Here is a 21,456-nt window from a genome sequence, read left to right on the forward strand (position 1 = left end):
TCAAATCTTGTGTGGTGATGTGCAAATTTTCAGTCAATTTTAACTGGTTTAACTCCTCTGAAGGTTAAGGTAGCTTTATGGCTGAAAGCACTTATCAGTGAAGTTAGCGGCAGAAGTCAAAGGACTAAGGATATAGATTTCATTGACGTTTACTTGCTGCTATGTCTGTTTTCTGTCCAAGATGCCTCTTGCTGCCATTTAACCCATGCTTTTAAAGACAAGAGGGGTTGAGAACTTGAGGACCTTTGGCTTCATTTTAACAAGGTGTCACTAGCAGTTTGCTACATAATTTGTCATAAATGTCAGAGGTCATTGTATGTTCAAAACCTCCAGTCAGCAGATGGCCATTATGACAGTAGTTATGTTTCAAAGGCAAAGGATTTTTTTTGATATTTACTTTAGTGTACTAGTGTTACACCTCAGAATATACTAGTTTAAATAAAATCATCCTTGTAACTGATTGTTTAGGAAGCAGTAACAAGATACTGATGAGTTTCAAAAGTATTTCTGACCTAAAATTGACACTGTACCATCCTTTTCCTATCTTCACACTCAAGCACTAAATATGAAGTTCCTATTTCTCAGTTTCTAGAATTAGCAAATACCAAATTGTGTAAAACAGTTCATTAATCAAAGATGACAATGCAATTTTATATAGCTAGACAGAGCTCGGAAGTTGCATAAAATGACAAAAAATGCAGATGAATTTCTATATTATAGAGGCAAAGATAAAATAAAATATTTCATTAGATTCATCATAGTCCTAAATGTGTTATTTTAATAATTTCATTATTTTAACTTATTGTATAATTATGGTATTTTATACTAAACAATTTTAATAGATGCCAAAGGTTCAGATGAAAAATCTAGACTTAAAATTCTAGTATATTTTCACAGGACAACTTGAGAAAAATGGGTAAAACAAGAATTTATATTAAACTTTAAATTTGTTCAAAATTTTCTGTTCTTAAAATTAGTTGAACAACAACAAAAAATTTCATAATTTCTTGAAGTTGCATGGTACCAAAATCTTCTGAACTACCCATTTGGGGTCTTATGTAGTATTGCTGTAATGAACATCTGTGCACATAGATATTTTCAGATAAGTATTCCTGTGTTCTGTGGAAAAAGCTTAAGAGATGAATTGTTGGATAGTATACAGGTCCATTTCTCTTATAAGTTATTTTACTTAATGAAGTGATTTGAAAAAAATATTTTTATTAACAATAAGACTTGAACATAAGAATTCTACATATGTATTTTTTACTGAATGTTGTTAACAATTCGGAGGCTCCAGCTGGCTGGGCTAGCTTCATGGGCGGGTAACAGAGATGCGGAGACAACGGCTGAGCAGGGAAACTGTATTTCTTTACTCAGGAACAACGATTCATAAACTAAGACAAACTAATCACCAAACAGAACTCTGCTGTCTCTTTGTGGTGGCGCAAGCACTCTCTCTCACTCTGTAACTCAGGAACCCTGGCACTCTGGAACCCAGGAACTCTGGCGGGGTCCCTCTCCAACTGTGGAACTCTCCAACTCTGGCGGGGTTCCTAGGGGCGGGGCCAAGCCGGCCAGCGAAACTAACTTGACTGATCTAATTCTCTCGGCGGGGGAGAACTACCCAATGAAAAGCATACAACAATTCCCCCTTTTCTTTTTAACTAAATGGCTACAGTATCAAGGGTGTGGGGTGAACAGAAACATATATCGTACAGGCATTTTTAAAAAAAGAAACTGGCACAAACATGGAGAAACATGTAAGCAAGTAACAAGAACCAGTGTGTTGTTAAGGGAAGGCCTGAGGGGGCCGGCCATTTTTTTTTTTTTTTTTGCCTCTGTGGGCAAAACTTTATCAGCTTAAAAAAAACATCTCTTGTCTCTGGGGGGCATACTTTTTTGCCTCTGGGGGGCGTACTTTCTCCGACGGGCATTTGCATGGGGGCGGGGAACGGCCTAGAGTCCCAAAGGCAGCTCGCTGCAATTTACTTACTATGAAACAAAACTTGTTATTAGCATATCTCTAATAGAGAAGGAATTTGAGACTTTTACATAGCAACAACGTCTTTTTAACCTTTTGTTACACCCATTCAAGATGGAGTCAGGAAAGGAAACCTCAGGAATGGGAATAATTAGCATAGCCATTGTGCGATCTACCATTTCTAATAGAGAAGGTAATGGAGAGTTTTACATATCAACAAGTCTATTTAACCTTTTGTTTAGATCAACTTAGTTAAAATATATTGATTGTTAACTAATTTTTACCTCAGACTTTAAATGTAAGTTAATTTTTATCTTTATGAGAATTACGTTGAAAACCTTTTTCATTTAACTTTGTCTAGTAAGAATTTAGTCTTAAAGTTACTGTTTACCAAACTTTAAACATACACATAAACATGGTCATTAATACACAAGGAGAGAAACCTTTGTTATGAAGACATGTCATTTTAAACACGAATTTAAATCTGTACTGTCTTAGTTGTTGGGGGGGGGGTTCACCATCCGGAGGTGGATTCCCGCGCAGCTTCACTTCTAGGAATTGCAGGTTGTAATCTCTGTACAAATCTTTGTGTACTCCAGCTTGTCTGCCTTCAGACCTGACCGGCAGCTGGAGATCTCGTGTGCCCAGTTTTGGCAGGGAGTCTGGGGGTCCGGGATCGTTCCAGAATTTATAGCAAGAGGGCAGGCAGGCCAGTTTTGTAGAAGGCGTGGGCCTAGGTGCCCAGGGGTGGCGGCCATGATAGGCCGCTGCGGCCCTGTCCCATGGCCTTGCCATGTCTGCTGCCCTGTTCACAGTGGCTGAGCAGCATGGAGGGATCACGCGTCCAGTGCGCTGCGCCACGCAGTGGAGAGCCGGCTCCTGTGGGTTGGCCTGTGTGTTGGCATCGGGCTCTTGCGCGGTGGAATCGGGCTCCAGCGTGTTGGCATTGGGCTCCAGCATGTTGGCGTCGGGCTCTAGCGTGTTGGCATCGGGCTCTTGTGTGGTGGCATCGGGCTCCTGTGGGCTGTGGGGCTGCGGGGCTGCGGGCGCGGTGCGCGGGGTTGTCTGGGGGCAGCCGGCTGGCTGGCTGTTTAACCAGGTGGAAACAGCAGCTCCGTGCCTCGCTTCCCGCCTGCTGGCTATTCCCGCTGGCTGTTCTGAGTTCGCCCGAGCGAGTGGAAACCACAGAGTGGTCCAGAGATAAATGTTCCAGAAACAGCAAAACAGTCTCGTGAAGAAAGAGCAGAGGCCTTTGGAGATCTCTTCACAAGCAGAAGAGAAGGCCATAGTGCATAGGTAGCCAAATTGTCTTTACTTATCTGAGAGATGTGCAGGTCAGGTCCACGTGGGCGCCATTTGTTGTTAACAATTCGGAGGCTCCAGCTGGCTGGGCTAGCTTTATGGGCGGGTAACAGAGACGCGGAGACAACGGCTGGGCAGGGAAGCCGTATTTCTTTATTCAGGAACAACGATTCATAAACTAAGACAAACTAATCACCAAACAGAACTCTGCTGTCTCTTTGCGACGGCGCAAGCACTCTCTCTCACTCTGTAACTCAGGAACCCTGGCACTCTGGAACCCAGGAAGTCTGGCGGGGTCCCTCTCCAACTGTGGAACTCTCCAACTCTGGCGGGGTTCCTAGGGGCGGGGCCAAGCGGGCCCGCGAAACTAACTGGACTGATCTAATTCTCTCGGCGGGGGAGAACTACCCAATGTAAAGCATACAACAAATGAAAGTTATTATTCTGATATTTAAAGAATGCTTGAGAGTGGCTAAAAAGAAAAACCAGAAACTCTAGAGCTGTCTTTGTAGAAGTATGCCACTGAATATACAAAAATGTAAATTGTAAATTTCTAATACAGGTATTAATGAATGCCACCTGGGAGAAGATGCAGACTATAGATTATAGATGTAAGGTTCTCTGTCTCTCTCTCTCCTTTATTTAGTCCTTTAAAATTTAGATTTATTGTGAATAGAAAGTTTTCTACAAATGTTGGTAATAATGTTATGATTATCTCGTAGAAGATATGAGAACAAGAATTGTGAATCTGAACTTCTGTTGAGCTGTAAGAAACAATGGTTTAATATTTGAAACTGGCACCTAAAAATAAGGTTATCTACATGCAACAGAAAGTGTACATTAACTGCTCAAAGTTTAGAGGTTGAATCTCCAAGGTTAGTTAACTGTTGTCACAGATTAGTGCCAATCCCTCACAAACAAAACACTTCAACTACAACATTTCTTAGTTGTTTAATCTTCAGCAAGTCTTTTTTTCTTTTTATACCCCCATATCCACAAATAAAGGTAGATTTGTAATCAGTATAGATTACTTCCATGGAAATCGTTAATTAGACTTTGAGTAGTAATTTATAGTAAATACTCAAAGGTAATGGTAGGTGATATTTCATGAATATTTCCCATGTCCAGGCACTGTCCTTAAACCTTTACTTGTGAAGTATGGAATAATTTTTTTTAAAATGCAGCTTTCCACACTAGTCCAGGTAATGTGGTAAATAGCTACTTACAGGTGTCTGGCAGTAGTGCAGTGGGTTAAGCGCACATGGCGTAAAGCACAAGGACTGGCATAAGGATCCTGATTGGAGCCCCCACTCCCCACCTGCAGGGGAGTCGCTTCACAGTTAGTGAAGCAGGTCTGCAGGTGTCTGTCTTTCTCTCCCCCCCTCTCTTCCCCTCCTCTCTTCGTTTCTCTCTATCCTATACAACAATGACGGCATCAACAATAATAACTACAACAACAATAAAAACAACAAGGGCGACAAAAAGGAAATAAATATTTTAAAAAGCACTACTTACATTCAACTGTCCATATGTTAGGTGCGTGAACATGCATTGCTTTAAGATAATTTAAGAAAAGTGGTCTTCACTCTTTGTCCTGGTAAAATGTGTGAGTTTATGACTTAAGAAAAGCAAATATTCAGGATTACAACTAACAGCTGCTACGTTCTGTCATCTGGGTATTCACAAATGTACAGGACCATCTATTAGACATTCTAGAGAGACAGCTTTTTAGTGAAGTCATTTATAGAACATACAAACATGTGAAAGTACAGACATATTATATAGCTTTAACTTGCTGCTTCAGTTTTCTTCCAGAAGACTTCAGAAAGCAGGGCAGGTAAAACAAAAATGAAAAAATCTATAAATAAAAATAAAAAGAATATGTAAATAAACCACAGGACAATTTTAATGAGCTAAACTTTACAAATAGAAATGTAATGCCATAGACCTTTATGTCCAACACTAGGAAGAGAAAAATTACCATAAAATAAATATAAGTATAATACTGGAAATGGGAAAAGTTCACACAAAAATGAACAAAAAGGAAGAACCACTTGGTTTGGAGGGTTGAAAGTAAGTCTCATAACTGCCCTGTAAAAACTCTATGGAGAAGAGTATAACAAATGCCATCACGCAGTCACATCTACCTGCTTGCTTTTCCTGCTTTCTGCTCTTATTATGTCTACTATCTTATTATTTTTGTGCAGATATTGTGTCTACTATCTGGAAAATCTTTCGTTTATTATGCTGCAAAACTCCCACTTAACTTTTAATAAACTTTTTAACGTGCCAACCTAGATATACCAGATTGAGAGTGTTTCAAGAAGAAATACCTCTTATATGATAGCCAGTTTTCTTCTACCCAGGACTAGGAAAAGGTCAGCTATAGGAAGCCACATAGAAGACATGCAGGGTTGTTTGTTTGTTTGTTTCAGATGAAAGTTCCCCCTAAATCAACAATCTAGGGAGCAGATAGATTTTGCTAATCAGAAGTGACAAAATGGGACACCAAGTCACATAGCAAGTCTAATAAGATGGAAGCAGGGCAGCACACTTTTGGTGGCAAGATTACAAAAAGAGAAAACTGGTTAATGAATTGAGGAGAACTTTAGACATTTCCACACATGTCTTTAGATAAAGGTCTTTTTTAGATGCCCATTTCAGTTTCCTCAACTGCAAACAGATCTCCAGAGCACACTATGGCAATTAAATAAAATGATGCAAAACCACCTGTTCTGTTACTCATACAAAGTGTAAATACTGTGTCACATTAAAACCCATGAATAAAATCTATACTATTCCTAGAATAAAAGGTTGAGATAAATAAAATTCCCCAACTTTTGAAAAAGAAAATGCTCTTGAGACCGCTTGAATACCTTGAAAACCCATCCTTGAAATGACTGTGCTCCTTCTCTTTCTACTCCCCACCCACGTCTCCTTCTGACCTCTGTCGCTGCCAATGATTTCATCTTTTCCGGGTTATTCAGGTTCAGATATTTAAAGTCCCATTTGAATCTTTCTTCCTCATCCTTGTATCCATTCACTTGTCAAGGTATGTAGATTCTAAATGCTCCGTGTCACTCATATCCATTCCTATTAATGAAGTTCAAATCCTGATTTCTTCTCTCCAAGACTGTTTAAAATCATCCTAAGCTGCTCTTTCACCTTTTGTGCCTCCCCCACACTAACACATCATCTTCCAGAAATCTCCCTGTTGAATTTCAGCTCATTTACTTGAACCTATCATTTCCACCTGTCACTTTCATTCAAAATCCTAATTCTGTCATTTACAACTTATTATACTTTCTCATTGTAGCCCCCTTATAACTTTTAGAAATAAACAATGTAAAGAATGTTATAGAAAAAAAAGATAAATCATCTTCAAAATTAATATCAATCCAACCACATACACACTCACACATACACACATATCCTTCCATCTACATTTACAAATGCAGGCTTTTTGCAGTTGTTTGAGGCACACAGTTCTTGCTTGAGAATTTCGTTACTTATCTAAAAGTAATCTAAAAATAAAGTTTAAGTACACTGAGTAGGCAGAAAAATATACTATATCAAACTTATAAACTTTCATTTTAGTATTTTTTACTTATAAAAGGAAATATTGATCAAACCATAGGATAAGAGAGGTATAGCTCCACACAATTCCCACCATCAGAACTCTGTATCCCATCCCCTCCCCTTGATAGCTTTCCTATTCTTTAACCCTCTGGGACTATGGACATTATGAGGTGCAGAAGGTAGAAGGTCTGGCTTCTGTAATTGCTTCCCTACTGTACATGGGTGTTGACAGATCAATTCATATTCCCAGCCTGTCTCTCATTTTAATATCTTTTAATTGCCTCCAGAGTTATAACTGTAGTTTGGTTCCTGCATGAGGTATCTGCTGCTTCCATCAGCTATGTTGTTCTGCTTTGCGTTTTTCTTTTTCTTTTTTTTTTATAGAGACAGAGAAGAATTGGGAGGGGAGAGAGGGGGGATTAATCCCTAACAGTACTTCTTTATCACTCATGAATCTTCCTCCCCTGTAGTTGGTGACTAGGAATTTGAACCCTCTTTCTTACCCATGGTAATGTGTGCACTCTACTGGTTATACCACAGCTCAGTCCATATACTTTCATTTTGATTAATAAAATTAGTAAAAAAAAAAAAAAAAAAAGACAGACAATTCATTTCATTTTCCAGTGTATATTTAACATAGTTCACTTTAGAATAAGCTAAAAATAAACAAGATATTGTCCAAAATTGTTGAATATTTTTCAATCTTGCTTTTAACTTCTCCTTTCTCTTTCTGACATTACCACTGATATTTCCTAAGTTCTGTTATGAAATTTCCCCTGTCAGTTCATTACACATGCCTTGTATAGTTGAATATAGACTCAAGGATTTAAAATATGTCTAAAATTGGGCGATTCCCAAATCCAAATTTCGTTGCATAGTTAGTTATCTCTTGAGCTAACTTCTAAGTTTCTTCCAATAAAAAAAAAACAAATTAATTCTAACTCACATCAAATCAGTTAGTATTTAAATAGTGAAGTCTCCCTCATTCATTCATTTATTCAGCCATTTGTTTTTGTATCTATACTGTGTACTAAGCTCAGTAAAGCTTTTGGATTCCACCAAATAATGGAGATATAAATTTTGGTAGAACGTGTATCACGTTCACCCTAGTAGTATATTTTCAGAGACAGCAATGTGATCTAGATATTCCCTGGGTCTGAGATGTCCACCAACTCTTCCTAATCCTTTAGTTTGCTTCTAATTGGATAAAATTCAAACTTCTCAGGATAACATTTAAAAATTCTATAAACAAAGATGGTTGAGGACACAGTTTCCTACGGTGGAGAGAGATGACAAGTTGGCAGAGGTTTGTGGTGTGCTGACAACTACCATGGGGAGGTGAGACACCTATGTTTGCACATATGAATACAATGGACCTGCAAACCACCATTTCAACCGATAAAGTGGTTAAATGAGAATAAATCAGTGATGATGGCCATACTGGCTTATTAGGGTAATTTCTGCCATAGTTTGCAGTTTATGGCTTATAATTTGTCTCATAAACAATGTTCTAGCTCATTCTTAGCTTTGACCCTTGGCCTTTCCCGTTTGAAAAGCTTTCTCCTCTTCACCATGCCATTTAGCTTGTATCTACCTATTATTTGATACCAGCCAAAGTGGCAACTCTTTTATGATCACTCTTCCCTTTTCCTAAGATGGGTCATCTAACCTTTATTTTCTTATGAACATTGAACATACCTTATCATAGCACTTATCCTAACTCTGTATTTTATTAAGATTTTGGATCAAAGTAGTTTCCAAATTTATTTTAAAAAGGGGGGTTATTATTGTTCTCTAATTTCCAGTGCCAGTAATCCTATTAAAGTTTCTCGGTTCTAAATCCATTTTTGTTTTCTCTTCATTGCAATACTGTTATTGAATCCTGAAAGGTTTCTCTCCTGCCAACTAATTTGAACATACTTCAAGTAAGTAAAAGTCTTAAGTACTGGAATTCGGGTGGTAGCACAGTGGGTTAAGGGCACGTGACACAAAGCGCAAGAACCAGCATAAGAATCCCGGTTCAGGCCCCTGGCTCCCCACCTGCAGCGGAGTCGCTTCACAAGCAGTGAAGCAAGTCGGCGGGTGTCTTTCTCCCCCTCTCTGTCTTCCCCTCCTCTCTCCATTTCTCTCTGTCCTATCGAACAATAACGACATCAATAACAACAACAACAATCACTACAACAATAAAATAACAAGGGCAACAAAAGGAAATAAATAAATATTAAAAAAAAACTTTAAAAAATCTAAGTACAGTAACAGGTAAGTTATACACCGTAGAGAAGATCAAAATAAGTTTCTTTCTCATAGGAAATCATCAGAGTGCAGGTAGGGATGTTTAAAACAACTATACTCCTCATTGCCTAAATGTCATTATGACAGGTGCACTTCTTTGATGCCCTAAGAAATATTAAGTTTATCACCTAGTCATCCTATGTATAATTCCCAGAGTCTCTGGGAGAATTCCTGTCATCAGAGTTCATAGGTCAGTATGATAGCAACATGCAATTATCCAGGTCATTTTATCCCATTTTGTTGCCCTTATTGTTACCCTTGTTGCTGTCGTTATTATTGCTGTTGCTGTTGTTGGATAGGACCAAGAGAAATCGAGAGGAGGGGAGACAGAGATGGGGAGAGAAAGACAGACACCTACAGACCTGCTTCACCTCTTGTAAAGCGACACCCCTGCGGGTGGGGAGCCACGAGCTCAACCAGGATCCTTGTGCTGGTCTTTGCACTTTGCATGTGTGCTTAACCCACTGTGCTACTGCCCAGCCTCCCCCACACCCCGACCCCCATGACTATTTTATATTTTGCCAGAAATATATCTGGTAAAATCAACAAGCAGATATAATCTTAAAAGCACGTAGGCATAAATAAAAATCATTAGAGTTTCTAATAACAGTTTTCAGGAATTGTGGCATCAGGAAACTCAACAGCAAATTATATACCTGATAATAAATTACTATTAAAAATAATAAAAAATGTGAAGAACTCAGTCAATAGTAAAAATTCATTTTGATCAAAATGTACAGAAAATATATACTGAAAATATGCATATGGACTTGAAACCATTCTAGATATTAACAGGTACCTGAAAAGAGGTTCAACATCACTATCGTTAGAGAAATGCAAGTCAAAGTCACATGAGATATCACTAATAGCTAGTAAAGTAGTTATTTCAAAAAAAGACAAGCCGTGATACATTTTGGTGAATAGATTTTTTTTTTAAATGGAAGTATTGTGTGATATAGGTAGGAACACAAACTAGTAGTCACTATGGAAAATAATATGGAAATCCCAAACAACTACTACATAATCCACCAATTTTTGGGGGGTATTTATCCAAAGAACTAAAAATTACTAGCTCAAAAAGATTTACGTACCCTGCATTTATTGAAGAATTATATACAATAGCCAAACTATTTCATCTAGAAGCTCTAGAACCCTCTCATGTGTTTACACATTTCTAGGAGCCCATGTAGTCTAAAATAGGATCATTTAACTATTCCAGAGTTATAATATTTTCAGTTAAATCCACTTATATGTATTATGTATGTGCTTTTAACCGATATATTTTTGAAAATATTTTATTGATTTAATTATTTATTTATTGAATAGAAAAAGAGAGAAGTCAAAAGGGAATGGGAAGACAGACAGGAAAAAGATACCTGCCACACGGCATCACCACTTACAAAGCTTCCCTCCTGCATCCAGGTGTGAGGGCCTTGACCCTGCATCTTTGTGCATGCTAACATACCCACTCAGTGTGATGTGCCATCACTTGGCCTCACTTTTCACCCATTTTTAAAGTCTCAGCTTTTCCACCAGTTAAAGTGGGAATAAAATATTGCTTTCTAGGAATGTTACTGAAAATAAATGGCATGATGAAGGCAAAAAACTCTGAGCCAGCATGCTTCACTTCAAATTGTGTTCAGAGACTTCAGGTGTGGAATGACAACCCTTCAGCTTCATTACTCGGTTGAGACCTTTCCTTTCATAGGATTCTCTAATTCCATTCCAGGCAGTTCAATGCCTTACAAAGTCCCAAAACTTAGATATAGACCAGGTCCTGTAAGATAGAGCATATGTTCACACCTATCCATAAACTAGGGCAAAATATATACCTGAAAGCCAAAGTACACAATAGTCTGCAGTGAGTACCCCCAATACTTCATCTGCACTACTCCAGCCTTTAGGTCCAAGATTGCTCAATGATTTGTTTGGCTTTGTATGCTACCTCTCTTTTCAGCCACCAGGTTCCAGATGCCAGCATGATGCCGATCAGACTTCCCTGGACAGAGGGCCCCACCAATGTGTCCTGGAGCTCCAATTCCCCAGAGCCCCACCCTACTATGGAAAGAGAGAGGCAGGCTGGGAGTATGGATCAACCTGTCAACACCCATGTTCAGCAGGGAAGCAATTACAGAAGCCAGACCTTCTACCTTCTGCATCCACAATGACCCTGGGTCCATACTCCCAGAGGGATAAAGAATGGGAAAGCTATCAGGTGAGGGGATTGGATATGGAGATCGTGTAGCAGGAATTGTGTGGAGTTGTACCCCTCTTATCCTTGGTTTTGTTAATGTCTCCTTTTTAAAATAAATTTAAAAAAAATTTTTAAAAAGTAAAAATGATTTCAGTTAGGACTTTTGAAACAAACACTTATTCCTAAGTCAAAACACTTTTGCCAATGTATAATGCACTTAGAATGCATAGATGTATACTCCATTTTAGTAAATTATTCTTTGAATAATATTTGTGTTTGACTTTTAAATCTAAAAGTCCAAGGAAAAAAATAAAGTTGTATTTCAGATAACATGCTAATATAAGTAAATATTCCCCCCCACCCCCACCCCAAAGTTATTACTGGGGTTCAGTATCTGCACTGGGACTCCACCACTTCTGGAAAACACTTTTGCCTATTTTTTTTTTAAATAAAGGAGGAAAGACAGTGAAAGATTTGGGAAAGAGAGGAAGGAGAAATAGTTGCAACATTTCTCAACTGCTTCTCAAAATGACCCCTTACATGTGGGGACCAGGGTCTTGAATCTGAGTATTTGCCATCACCAGCTACCCCAAAATATATTTTTTTATAAATAATTATAATTGTCATTAATTAATATGTTTTTATTACCCAGCTGCTTGAAATCATGAAAGAACTCACTTGTAAAATCTGTTGCTTTGCTATGTGTAAGGAGACCCTGCATCTTTGTGCATGGTAACTTACCCACTCAGTGTGATGTGCCATCACTTGGCCTCACTTTGACCCATTTTTAAAGTCTCAGTTTTTCCACCAGTTAAAGTGGGAATAAAATATTGCTTTCTAGGAATGTTACTGAAATAAATGGCATGATGAAGGCAAAAAACTCTGAGCCAAAGCTAGTAATTAATAGCATTTTAGTGATATAGTTCATGATTTTGATATTTCCACTGAGGCGATTAGTACACCTAAGAATATCTCTTAACATTTTCTTTGTACTGTTTGCTTTCTTGAAGGCAAGCCAACTTGTTTTTCCTGTAACACTGAAGAGTATTTTAAATCACAATGCGCATTTTTTGGTTTATAGAGTTCTGATTATACCCTCTTTAAAGACTCCACAAAAAAGAAATAAGAAGTTTAAACTCTGTCAAGATAAAATTTAGGTGACATTTGTTTTCTCAGAAATTAAGTTTATTAGGAAGTCTATGTTAATTTCTAATGTAACTATGGAAATTTTATAATCTGCTAAATTATTTAAAATTTAAAATAGGATAGTCACTAAAATAAAGCATACATATTGAAAGGAGTGAATGGCAGTCTATTAAATTAATTCCCACGAAGCAGAATATCCACCCTCACCCCAGGGTTTTTACTTTGGTGCCCTACTCCATCTTTTTTACTTTTATTGACTTGTTTTATTAGAAAAAAATATGCCATTTATCACAGGTAGATATTTGATAACTTATGCAATAAGTCATCAGTTATATAACATGTATATATACATATAGCATCATGAATAATGATAAAATATGCTAATAATCTGTACTTGGACTTGTAACAATTAAATTCAAACATCTTCTAATAATATTGAAAAGTTAGTGGTGGAATTTAAATAATGCTTGAAAATTTTGGATGAATTATTTATGGATATTCAAGTTTTATTTTCCATCAAAGCATCTACCTAAAGAATCTTGAGGGGAGTCTGGTGATAGTGCAGCAGGTTAAGGCAAGGACCAGCATAAGGGTCTTGGTTTGAGCCTCTGGCTTCCCACCTGTAGGGAAGTCCTTCACAGGTGGTGAAGCTGACTTTCAGGCGTCTATTTTTCTCTCCACCTTTCTGTCTTCCTCTCTTCTCTCCATTTCTCTCTGTTCTAACAATGACGACATTAATAACAACAGCAATAATAACTACAACAGTAAAAACCAGGGCAACAAAAGGGAAAATAAATAAATATAAAAAATAAAAATGTCTTTTAAAAAAACCAGAATCTTCAGGATTATACTTTGATATATAGAAACGGTGTGGGGGGGGGAGTTTTTCTCTCTCTCTTTCTGTCTATTCCAACTTTCACTTGAATAACTTTCTTTTCTGAAATATATATTCTGACATAAATCCATGAAGACATGAGTTTCCCTCTTTCCAGATAAGACCAAATAAAGTAAAATAACACTAAAAAAGACATTTGTTTTAGAAATGGAAATTTAAACATTGGAATAAATTTTATTTGAGTTTTTATTTCTTAATGTGTGCTGGGAAATTGTGCAGATGCAGTCACAGCCGCCATGTTGCCCCCTCAGGTTATTGCCAGTTTCTAGAGAGTTAATATGATATTCTCAGAGTGCCTTTCCCAACCAACTCTGTCCCGACTCGCACACCTGGTTTTTGCCCTATAAAGCCCTTTTACTACCGTCTCTCTCTCTCTTGCCTGCTTTTCACCTCAGGGATAAGACGCAGGGAAGGGTGCTGCGCAAGGCGGCCATTTTTGCTAGCTCCACGTGGCCTGAACCACTGCACTGTCACCCAACTCTGAGGTGCCTGTGCAAATAAAGATTTTTATTCCCTCTTCTCTATCTCTCCTCTGCAGTGTAGCCCCACAAATGTGCAAGATTTCTATATAATGTATAATTCACAGAAGAGTAACATTCTTTTTTCAAATGTGAACAGTATCAAATCCAAGTGAGCTTTTAGTCATGAATTTTATGATGTATTGTATGGAAAATATTTAAAAAAAGAACATAGTCAACATTCAGGAATGATAGGTAGGTAGTCACTAATTAATGAAAAATGAGGCCAAATAACTCAAAATATTTAGGTTTGATAGTTTAAAAGTGCTTATAGCCTTAGCTATTAGCCTGTTGGAGAGAGACGGTCAGTTCATTCATGGCACAATACAGGTCTCTGGGAGGCACCACTGTGAAGGGAAACAAAGAGATGGGGAGGCCCTACCCTCACCCATTCTTCTCTGTTGTAACACCCCTTGTTCACAGAGCTCCATTCAACTGCTCCTTTATTCTGGATGTATACTTTTACTTACTCAGATTTCTTTTTGCTATCTAATTCACAGTATACCCCAAACTGCAGCAAACTAGACTCTGAACATAAACCACAAGCATGACATGTTAAAAAATAAATAAATAATAAATAACTCAGAGCAAGTATTCTCAATGAGTTTCTACAAATGCTCTGAGTTTCCACTTTACACAAAATGATAACTAAAGGTATCTATATGGAAGCTAAAATAAAATTCCTAGAGAGAAATATTCTAGTAACAAAGGAAAGTTATGTAGTGAGCATTTTGGATAATTCTTTCCCCTAATATTTCTAGTAACCAGCATGGAAAAATATTACCTCTTCTATAATGTTAAGAGTAGTATAATAAAATATCTGATGTATTCTTAGTGTGCTTAATTTAGTTTTTAAGGTTATTTTTGTAAGTAGGACAATTTTTGAAACTTGAATAAGATGTACATGAATTTGTGCATATTTGAATTACTAAGTGAAATTATAAATGTGTGTGTGTGTACATGTGTGTATGCACGACATTTCCCTGGGCTATCTGATTATGTACAAATAATGTACTAAGAATCTTTATTTACAAAGGTATCTTTAAAGTTTCTCCTAAATAAATGATTAAGTAAATGAAAAATATTTAGCAAATTTTATTTTATTTTTTAAAGATTTATTTATGCATCTTGTTAGAGAGCAGGAGAGAGAGAGAAAAAAAATACAGAGCACTCACTCTAGCATATATGGTAAAGGGGATCACACAGGGTCTCACATGTGGAAATAAATACTCATCCTCTTGTTGAGTCAAGTCCCCAGTTGCAACATATTTCAATCCTTTTTCTTTTTACTTTTCTTTTTCTTTTTCTTTTTCTTCTTTTTCCTTTTCCTTTTCCTTTTCCTTTTCTTTTTCTTTTTCTTTTTCCAGATGAAGATATACAGAGAAGGAGTGAAAGGAGCCAAACTTCCTTCCATGTGAAAGGTGCCAGGATTGAACCAGGCAGGGTCTTCTTACACATAGCAAAGCAACAGATTTTACAAGTGAGCTCTTTCATCAGCCCACAGCATATTTCTAACTTTTAAATTAACATAATTAGGTTAAGGTAATATTTAGAATGATATCAATATAAAATTTACCCTAAGAAATGCTAACAGTAATGAAGGTTCACTGGACATTTTTTTTTCTATCATTTGTGTAAAGTAGAATAAATTCTATGAAGTTTCACCATTTGAATAGAAATTCACATATAAAAGACATTCACAAAAGTATTGCATACTTGAAAAATCTGCTAGAAAACTTCATCTTTAAGGTGAATTCAGGGATATATATTAAAAGTACTACTTAAGTCAATTTTGATTTTTTTAATGGACTACATCTAGCAAATTCCGTAGCACAGTGATCAAAGTTTGCAATAGCCAAACATGACCCTAATATTGTGAATTTTTCAATTCCTTTATTTAAAAAGTTTAAAACATTTTCTCATATCAAGGAAAAATGTTACAATTCCCCAGTACCTGTACCTTTATTTAAAAAACAGGTTTAATTTATTATTTAAATCTTTATTTTTTAAATTCAAATAGTTAAGAAGTTGTTATGATTTTATTTTGAAGTTGTTATGATTTTAAGGAGTAATACAAGTTACATAAACACATTTGAAAAAATGTCTCTTACCTCCTTTAAACCAAGAGTTCCTGTGTGCATTTTTAATTGGATGATTGTGCTCTCCTAAAACCCCAAGACACTTTCATTAAAGTGCATATACATGCAGGCAGTGATGACCCTTTAAAGAAGTTATAAATTTAGTTTCTGGAAAATGAGAAGGCTTCACAGATGACTTAATTTGCTGAGGGAACCTTCTGTTCCTCCAAGTGTAACCTCTGCATTTGACTGCTAGTGACCTTCCACCTGCTGGAAACCATGTTTGATTTTCTGACCAGGGAAACATCTGCTTGACAGCAGAAAGGTATCATAGGATATTGTGATGGAATTTTTCTCTCTCTGTCATCATTAAGGGGATTCCCCCTATGGTGAGAGGAATGAAAAGTACAATTTAATGTTCTCTGGAGAGTGGCAGGGTAAAAATAAAAGGGGAGGGTGCTCAAAGCTTCCCATGCTGCTTTCTGAGTAGGTTGTTTCAGTCCTTGTGCTGAATGGGATGTCCCAGTGGAATTTGTCATAGACTGATCCGAAAAGAAAGGGATTAAGACCCTTTTCAGGATAGGAATGTAACAACAACAACAACAAAAAACCACTTTTTATGATGTAGCAGCATAAAATAAGGTGCTCTATTGTGTAACTGATTGCTAAAGATCTTTGAGTTGGTTAGCCTGGCCTTGGTAAGCCTAGTTCCAGGTCCATGTTAGAGGTTTATACAGGATATGTCTACACTAGTAGCAGAGTTATCTGCTTGTTTAAGAGCAAGTAAGAGATTATCAGTTTGTTCCTACATGAATTTTTTTCCCCACACCTACCGAAAAGTGGCCTGTAGGGAGATTATACTCTAGTGAGAGTTGTGCTAATTAAAACAAGTAATTAGTGCTCCTCCAGGCTTTGCGGTTTCACTCACTTTTGCCCGCCAGACAGCATTAGTTTAAAAGCAATCCAATTTCTAGTAATAACAGAGTGTAAAAAAAGTCATTTAACAAGTATATAAGTGTGAGGTTACAGTCCTAGCGTTGATTTATCTCTTCTGGGCTATTTAGAATACTGTAGCAAAGTTGAAGAGAAAGAAAGTTAAAGTGCTTTGTTATTAAAAACATAATAATAACATTAGGAAAAGGAAAAAAGATTCTAGGTCTCAGTCCACTTAAAAAATAAAGATAAACGAAAGCAGGAGCATACAGGATTTGCTAAATTGCATTAGAAAAGCAAAATTGGACTTAATGCTGTTTTCTCGTAGAACCCTCACTTAACATTTTGTAAACAGATCATTTCATTAAGTCCTTTTGTTTCTTCTTCCGCCTTTGCTGAAACAGGGATTTTTTTTTTTATTGGCTGATTCTCATTGAAATGAATTGCAACAGTAGAGTTTAACATAGCACATTATTACATCTCCCCCTGCCCCCAACAATTCCAAAAGTGATTAGCATGGTGGTTTTACTTTGCATATCTGGTGGGAAGATTCAGTAAAACTGGAAAGATTTAAGAGAAATTAAAATATTTTGTTATAGAGAAATATAACAGAAATTAGTCTAAGAAGTTATACCTAGAGTTTTTCAACCATGCTGGAATCCTTGTCTAATTGCTCAGATTTTTAAACTTATATCTTGTGTGTGTGTGTGTGTGTGTGTGTGTGTGTATGACATGTTTCTATAATTGCACTTAAGATGATGTATTTTTCAGGCTGGCATCATCAAAGATGTTTATGATATTGTGCAAAAGATTCAAATAAGCTCATCTTTAAAATCAACAATAAGTCTACTTTCCCTATAATTATTTTATAACACTTTAAGTAATGTGGTTTTTAGATTCACAAGCTTTCCAATGCTATATAAAGTATATCAGCTATTTCTCTATGAGGTGCAAACTTTTGCTGTACAGTTTATATATTCTAATTGCATAAATGATAACCATACATAAAAGGTGTTTGCGATAAACTATTACTAACTCAGAAATGTCAATAACTGTTACCACATTTTAAAGTAGCAGATTTCCTCAGTTTAAACATTGTTAAAGGACTACATACAATGAAGTATTAAAAAGTCAAATGCAGATCGGTCAGCCTAAAATTAGGCTGTCAACATAACATACTTTAAGTATCAGTCTGGAATATATAGTGCTTAATAAAGTACAGTGGCATGTTTAAAATAATTAAATACAATTATGCCAATACTCTAAATTACACTTTAGAGTTTTAATATTTGCTTTTCCTGTCCTGAAGTTTATTTACTGTAACTAAAATAGAGTGGGACACCAAACCTAACGGAAGAAAATTTTCTTGTAGTATAGGAGCAGTTGACAGATTTTATTTGAAACTCTATTATTTATTTTTTTTTAGAAATAAATGAAAAAGAAGTATATATTTGGCTATAATTTGTTTTTTTTTCTAAGTAGAAATAGGTGCAATAATGAAGATTGTATTCATTATTGAGGATTATATAGACCTTTTTTTTTTCCAGTAGAGAAAAATTAGAATATCTCCTCATTAAAAATTCTTTAAAAATAGTGTTGTAAAAGGATCTAGGTTATGGTTGAGAGTGTTCTGTAAAGAACTTTTACAGAGAGATGAAAAATTGCTCCAACATGTCGGTGACTGCACTGTAAACTACTAACCTTTCAATAAAAGTGATAAAATAATCTTTTAAAATATTTTTCTATGCAGAATGTTAACTGTGTGCCCAGTGTATAGTGCTGCTTTTCCTGATCATTAGAACTACATTCAAGTGACATTCTAAGGTACATTATTTTTGTTTTTAATGGAAGAAAGCCTGCTTTCAAAATCAGTCTTTGATAGCACTTGGTGTCTTAAATTGAATTAGTTTTCATCTCTTTGGTCTCCTTTTAGACTCAGAATTTCCTTCTTATTTCAGGACTAATAAGCTGGAGACTGTCGCTGTGGCAGAACAGACCTAGGGCACCAGAGGGCAGACTGTGCAGAGACCTGTGAGGACTCTTTATGAATCCTGATGGAACCATAAGGGACACAATAATAGCTCTCATTTTATGTATTAAGTGTATTTGTACAACAATTCCATTATAATACAAAGATAATCTTGGAAGTAATTTTAGAACACAAAGGTACAAATGCTGAGTCTAAAGTAAAAGAAAACTATTTTCCGAAGTTAAATGTCTTTTGTAAGAGATTTCAATAGTCATTCTGATTCTGTTTTAAAGATAATATGATCTTATGATTCACCCATTTCTTTTAAATGCATGTCTCAAATATAATTGTTTTCATTTGGAGATGAAGCTTAAAAAAAGAGAGAGAGAGAAGCTAAATAACCCTTAGTGGTCTGTTTTGCTGCTTTGTGGGGTTTCTGTATAAGCAAAGGAATCTTTAAGTACACAATTACTAATTTATAAGATCCCATTTTGAACACACACACATATATAAATATAGTGTTAACTACAGTATCTTTTTTTTTTACTTTTTAATTTTTTTTTTCTTATTTACTCAATAGACACAGCCGGAAATTGAGAAGGAAGGGGTTATAGAGAGGGAGAAAGACAGAAAGATATCTGCAGCCCTGCTTTACCACTCATGAAGCGTCCTCTTCAGGTGGGGACTGGGGCCTCAAACCTGGGTCCTTTGCACTCTAACATGTGCTCAACCAGGTGAGCCACCACCCAGCCCCTTAACTACAATATCTTTAATTTTGTGTAAATTTACAATTTAATCCAAGTTCACTCAGCTAAACTATACATTTTTTGAAGACAGGAATTTTTTATCTTTATATACTGTAATTAAAATCAATAGGGATTATTATAGAATTAAATTTTTATACTTTTTATCAGTATTACATTAGATATATAATGTGCATAGCCATTTTTAGTGTAAAATATCTTCTACTTTTCTATTAGATAAAATATGTAACAAACTGGGAGTTGTGCGGTAGCACAAGAGGTTAAGTGCTAGATCAGGCATAAGGATGCCAGTTTGAGCCCTTAGCTTCCCACCTGCAAGAGGGTGGCTTCACAAGCGGTGAAGCAGGTCTGCAGGTGTATATTTTTCTGTCTTCCTCTCTGTCTTCCCCTCATCTCTCCATTTCTCTCTGTCCTATCCAACAAAAACAATAACTACAATAATATATGTATATTTGATATATATATATATCAAACTATATTGTGAAGATTGTATTTGAAGACCAGTCCTGCCTCTTTCCATATCAGGGAAACATCTACAAAGTGTTAAGGCTTATCTTCTCCTGTGCAACGCTACAAACACAGAAAAGTTAGCATTTATGAGAGACTTCAATATCTCAATTACCAGACCAAGCATTTTGTGTATGTATACTAACAAGTATAGAGTGAAAATCTGGGAGTTTAAACAGGTTCAATAAGCGGCAGTACACAATTAAGGTGAAGGCAATTTCATTTATTTATTATTTTTTGGTCCAAGACTTTGTGAAGAGATTTTTTTAATGTATTTATTTTCCCTTTAATTGCCCTTGTTTTTTATTGTTGTTGTTATTATTGATGTTGTCATTGTTAGAAAGGACAGAGAGAAATGGAGAGAGGAGGGGAAGACAGAGAGGGGGAGAGAAAGATAGACACCTGCAGACCTGCTTCACCGCCTGTGCTTCACTCCCCTGCGGGTGTGGAGTTGGGGCACGAACTGGGAACCTTACGCCGGTCCTTGTACTTTGCGTCACGTGGGCTTAACCCTCTGTGCTACCACCCGACTCCGGTGAAGAGGTATTTCTAAATAAACTACTATCTGCCTATAATAATGTCAAACTTAATGGGGCATCTGTAGACAGGATTTGAGTTTCTAGTTATCTGGAAGCGTATGTTCTACTAATTAGATATTAGGAAGATGTGCAGCACATATACAGTATCATATTAAGTACTAAAAGCATTAAGAAGAAAATATAGTTAAAAATAAGTAAATTTGTCGCCAAAATAATAGCAGCTTTTGTCACATTATTTTGGACTTTGGATTGTAGATACAGGACTTCAAACTATATTTAAAACTGCAAATTTTAGTCAGCTTTTCTCAGGAATTAACTCCTTTTTTTTAGATACCTGGCATTTTCATTCTTTAAAAACCTGTGTCCACTTAGATCATACAACTCATGCTGATCAGAGTCATGGCAAACTGCATTCAAGTTTTCCAGATTCATTTTATTCAATTAAAATTTCACGTACTACTGCAACCCATTTCTATAAAGATAATTGGATCTGTATTTGCAATTTATCTTACTTACCTTTGTCCCATGTTGTCTTGGTTTGATTTCTTGCCTCTGATGATACTTGTTGGATTCTGATAGCTTTTATCATGGGTTCATTTGTTTACTTGTGTTTCTTCATTTTCAGTATAATAATAATTAACTTTTATTGAATATATACTATGTGTTCAACATTATTCTACTTGTTAAAAAAATCTATCTCGTGTAATACCCATTTCTTTAGAAGGACAAGTATTGATATCACCATTTTACAAATTGGAA

General features: G+C 36.2%; 1 long non-coding RNA gene across 1 annotated transcript in view; it reads right to left on the reverse strand.

Moving 5' to 3' along the window:
- Positions 1-21,246, reverse strand: part of LOC132541308 (uncharacterized) — a 43,504-nt gene extending 22,258 nt beyond the window's left edge. Inside the window, exon 1 of the long non-coding RNA XR_009552470.1 lies at positions 21,214-21,246. This is a non-coding gene — a long non-coding RNA (uncharacterized LOC132541308). The remainder of the gene's footprint in view (positions 1-21,213) is intronic.
- Between the last annotated feature and the right edge of the window lie 210 nt (positions 21,247-21,456).

The sequence above is a fragment of the Erinaceus europaeus genome, chromosome 11 (genome assembly GCF_950295315.1).
Source record: "Erinaceus europaeus chromosome 11, mEriEur2.1, whole genome shotgun sequence".
Lineage (NCBI taxonomy): Eukaryota > Metazoa > Chordata > Mammalia > Eulipotyphla > Erinaceidae > Erinaceus > Erinaceus europaeus.